Consider the following 5123-nt stretch of genomic DNA (forward strand, 5'->3'; position numbering starts at 1 on the left):
CACCAATCCCTTGCGGATCTTGTTACTCTTGGGTGTTTGAGCATCCTAGACGGTTGAGGTCACCTCGGAGCCACATTGCATTGTGGTGAAGCTTCGTGGTCTTGTTGGGAGCCTCCAAGCTTTGTGTTGAGTTTGCCCCAACCTTGTTTGTAAAGGTTCGGTTGCCGCCTTCAAGGGCACCTATAGTGGAATCACGGTACCTTGCATCGTGTGAGGGCGTGAGGAGAATACGGTGGCCCTAGTGGCTTCTTGGGGAACATTGTGCCTCCACACCGATCCAACGGAGACGTACTTCCTGTCAAAGGGAAGGAACTTAGGTAACACATCCTCGTCTTCATTGGTTCCACTTGTGGTTATCTCTAACCTTTACTTCGTGTATGCTTATGTTGTTGTCTATCTCTTACTTGTCTTAGTTGTTCTTGTTGTTAGCTTCATATAGGTTCACCTCATTGTTGCTATTTTAGTGAACCCGTATGTTGCTTACCCTAACTTGCTAAGATTAATTAAAAAGTGGTCGTTGCCTATTCACCCCCCTCTAGTCAACCATATCGATCCTTTCACCCACTTTTGACAATCTCGGTTGATTGTCGACCACCGGAAGCGAAGAGATCGTGTCGAGCGGTCAATTCCACTCTTGTTGTGCAGATCAAAGTGCTCCTTCATCCGGTTCCAATATGCATCTTTAATGTGATCACCTCCAATGGATGGATCCCTCGACACTTGCAACAAAGTATTGCATAGAAATATGTCTTCATGTTGGTGTAGTTGCCTCCTTTTCCTTTTGGTGCGTCGACAATTCCCTCACCATCCTCGTCTACCTCGAACTCATGGTCATCGAAATGCATGTCATTGGTTTGAAACCAATGAGAATTGTTGGAGCCAACACCCATAGTTGACATATATGCCTCAGTGTTGACACTAGAAAGGATATACAACAAACCAAATGAGCTATCTATATGTATGCATTCAAAAAATAACAACAACATTTTTTTTTACCTTTGGTGCATTTCCTCGAACACCTTTTGCATGTCGGCCGGTGGCTCAACAAGTGAGCTCGCCGGCGCTTCGCGAGCCGCCGCGGCCGTCACACGCCCTGCAGGTATCTTTCTCGACGGCTTGGTGGAGCCGGAGCCGTCCGTCGTCTTCCTCTTCTTCGCGGAAACCTTGCCCTTCTTCGCCAGCACCACATTTGAGAGCTGCAAGACGGGGGCACGTGGGTTCACTGTAGGCGCCGGCGCGAGGACACCTGCCGCCGAGGTCATCCGTGGCGGCATGAAAGGCTGTGCGCGACGCCGGCGCTTGGAGGAGCGGCGGCGGCGGCGAAGCCAAAGCTCGCAACGCTAGGGTTTGCGGCGGCGGCGGCGACGGCCGCAGCGGAGGAGTCGCAGGTGTAGGAAGGGGTGAAGGGGGTGCCGGCGGGGGCGTCCATGGGGCAGTTCGTCGGTGGTGACGCGCGGCGGGGCGAAGCTGGAGCGAGCGCTTGAATGTGCAGCGCGTCGAAATGTATGCACCAAATAAACAGCGCGCGATACCGATTCCGACCGCACGTTGTACTCTTTATGTCGCGCGCGCGTTTATCGCGCGACCGCTGGAGCAACTTTTTTTATAGTGCGCGCACTGAAAAGGCGATTTTTGCAGCGCGATGCTATTTTAGCGCGGCTGTTGGAGATGCTCTTAGGTGGTCGGGTGGATCAGGCAAGGTGGTGTGGGAGAGAGGATGGGCCGGCCATGTTTATTTGCGTTTTTGGAGTCCAGGAACATGTGTGGCTCCTATATAGACCGGTAGTTTCAGAATAACTATTCTGATTGTAGCATCAGAATAGTGCTACCGTGTGTGTGTATATATATATAGGGTCGTACTATTCGTCATCCTGGATGAGGAATAGTTATTCTTCACCACCCTCTATTTTTAATATCAATGCACCGTAATTTTACGTTTCGTAAATTTTGTCTTATTTTATATGTAAAAAAAGAACGTAAAAAATATAATCAAAGTAAAAATATTTTATGTCGTGTAAAATTACGAACATACAAAAAAAGTGTAAAAAATATAAGAAATTCAATTTTTTTTCTGGTCTTGTGACCTATGTTTTTGTTTTTGTTTTGTCAAATTTTACATTGTGCATCAATATAAATGTAACTATTTGCATTTCAAAAGTAATTTATTTGTAAATTGATCGTAAGATTATCTCGGATGAAGAATAAACTATTCTGCAACTTGGGTGATGAATAGAGTTTCTATATATATAGGTAAAATGTTTGGGACACCTAGGTGCATGGACATCTAGCATTTAATTATTAGCAGAGTAGTTATTCTGCACACATTTCCCAACTACACGCTCAACGTTTAGTGCACCCCATCCCTACCAAACGAAACACTCTAATGTCACCAGAAAAAACAGCACGCACATTTTTGACACCATTTTGGCTCCAGGTTTTAAAGCGTTTAACAAAATGAGGCATATAATGTGCCGTTGGATTAGTATGCAAAATCTCCAACTCCGTCATGTTGAGCATATTTCGCGATTCCAAGCGGTTTGAGAGCAGTTTTGGAAATGGCGGGCGCATGATGGTCTACAGCGAGCGTATTTTGGCGTTTTTTTAAACCGCTCGTTGGAATGAAGCAATCAATATGGCGTTCGAAATATATCGTCGAGCCGCATCTTTCTAATGTAGATTTCATTTCTCTCTTTAATTCCTTACGGTTTGAGAGTAATTTCAAATTTACTAAAAACAGAATTCTGTTTTTTGAAATTTTTCGTTTTTTGGGACTGTTTGCGCTGCAGTTTTTAAACTGTTCGTTGGAACGAGGCATATGATACGGCGTTGAAAATCTATGAAATATGCGCTTCTTTCATATGTTGGTAATTTGTAGAGATTCCACACGATTTTGAACGAATTTTGAAAACACTGTCGCTGCCTACAAGTTATAGCGAGCGTATTTTCGTAAATTTTTTCAAACCGCTCGTCCGAACGAAGCAAATGATACGGCACTAGAAAGGTATCAACGAGAAACATCTTTTTTATGTAGAACACCCTCCCTAGTTCATTACGGTTTAAGAGCAGTTTTGAATTTACTAGAACGGGGACACTCTATTTTTCACGACACCCAAGTCGACGTGCGAACCGCATCGGATAGAAGAGCGCACTGTTTTTTGACGGGAAACCGCACTGTATCCGGCGGATAAATAAACTGCATGATTTTTCTTTTGCTGGACGTGAAATTTTCAAGACTAGTAAGTGGAGTGCACTTCACATCGGAGGTAAGTGAACCACATCGCTATAGAGAAGTGAACCTCATTACTTTTTTTTTATTGTTTTCTAACATTTTTTCACAACACTTCATGTTGGACCCAAGTGAACAGCATCACTCTCCAAAGTGAAGATACTCTTTTTTTGTTTCTCTAACATTTTTTCGCACTTCACAATTAGCCCAACTGAACATCATTACTATTGAAAATGTACCGCATTAAATTTGTTGTTTTCCAAAAAGAAAAATATCATGCAACACATCTTGATGGCTCAAGGCGACGAAGTGGTGTTTTGTACAACACTGTTTTTATGAACAAATAAAAATAGGATCCCAAACATCTTATAGAACAATCACTACAAACGGAAAATAAAAAAGCAATTGTTTCATCGCACAGAGCAACCGGTCTGTGCAAGTCAACTGCACGTGCCCGTGGGCTGAACTGCACGGCCGAAGCAACCGCACCACTGGCCGATTCATGTGTAGTATCTCGCCGTCGGATTGTTAGTGCTCAATAGAAAAAAAAGAACTGCAAGCACGAGGGTTTGCCGGATTTGAGGTTACGGATTGCAACAACGGTGTGGAGGTGCACTGAAGCACCGCCTGTATGCACTACAAAAGGGCGAGAGACAAATCCGTCGCACGTGCCTCCGCGACCTGGAGAACGACCTAGCGATGAGGAGGGAAGTAGGGGAGGAGGGACTTGTTCTCGGCTGCGGTAGAGTCCGTCCACACCTCGGACATAGTAGCAGGACAAGGCACGGCACGGCGAGCGCCTTGGATCTCGGTGAACTACAAAACAAAATTCAGTGGGCTTAAAAAAAAAGATCAAATGAACTCCAAGCAAAAAAATTTGCGACGGGGAGCCATGGCGCGACCGTTCGGCGGTGACTGGGATCTAGTGAATTCTTGAATGGGGAGAGGTGGTCATCCCACGCATCCCTGTAACCTGTAATTGAGTAGACCAATGAGGAGAGGAAGTAGGGGGAGGGGGTTGTAGGTCGATGAGTTCGATGGCAAAGGAGGTCGCGGGATTGATAGTAGGTCACCGGAGCTGCTTGTACGCCAAAACCAAACCAAATCTAGAGCAACCCTGATGGCCTTTTTTGAGACACGGAGCAGTGGATCCTTACCGAATCCAGGCGAGACACTGGGGTTGGTTGTGATGCAGCAGTTCCGGCGCAGGTGGGAGGGCCGTCACACAACCAAGGTACCGCGACGTAGTAGGTGGATTGGGTCGGGACAACACGCGGTGGTGGCCGTAGCGAGCGGTGTGGATTGGTGGCCGAGGGGTGGCGTCACGAGGAAGGGTGGGTTGGTGGGGCACTGCATGGGGATGGGTGGTGGTGGCGCGCTGGTGGGGGTTGTGGATGTTGGCGCTTGTGACCAGGCTAGGGTGCCATGGTGGTGGAGGCGATGGGGCGCGGGAGGTGGGTGGTGGTGTGGCACCGGGGGGTAGATGGTGCTGGGGGTAGAAGGGTGGGAACGAGGGGTGGGTTCGTGCGGGGGTGAAGGTGGAGTGGGAGGGTTGGGGTTTGGGTTACTGCAATTTTATCAGGTTATCCTGCGGTCCGGGTCACATGGACGGAGGAGTGAAGAAGTGTTAGCAGAATAAGCGGAAGTGCTATGAGAATATACCAGCAAGGCCTATGCCTCTGGCCGCACCCAGCGGCCAAAATGTTTGAAAATATTTCCTATTTCTTGGACAATGAATAGAATCTTGCAAAGCGACACACAAATGATTTGTACACCTTCTTTGCTAACACCCACATGTAGTTGTAGAAGGGTTTTGATTTTATATGCACTAATGCAATGTAAATGCAAAAAATGGCTTAAATATAGTAGACAAGACCTGAAATGGGCCAGAAAATCA

General features: G+C 46.7%; 1 long non-coding RNA gene across 1 annotated transcript; it reads right to left on the bottom strand.

Moving 5' to 3' along the window:
- Positions 1-3498: 3498 nt before the first annotated feature.
- LOC123439799 lies at positions 3499-4714 on the bottom strand. The gene is made up of 2 exons (XR_006630163.1): positions 4384-4714; positions 3499-4199 (listed from the first exon to the last, which is right to left on the bottom strand). It is a non-coding gene; the product is annotated as an uncharacterized LOC123439799 (long non-coding RNA).
- Between the last annotated feature and the right edge of the window lie 409 nt (positions 4715-5123).

The sequence above is a fragment of the Hordeum vulgare genome, chromosome 3H, assembly GCF_904849725.1.
Source record: "Hordeum vulgare subsp. vulgare chromosome 3H, MorexV3_pseudomolecules_assembly, whole genome shotgun sequence".
Taxonomy (NCBI): Eukaryota; Viridiplantae; Streptophyta; class Magnoliopsida; order Poales; family Poaceae; genus Hordeum; species Hordeum vulgare.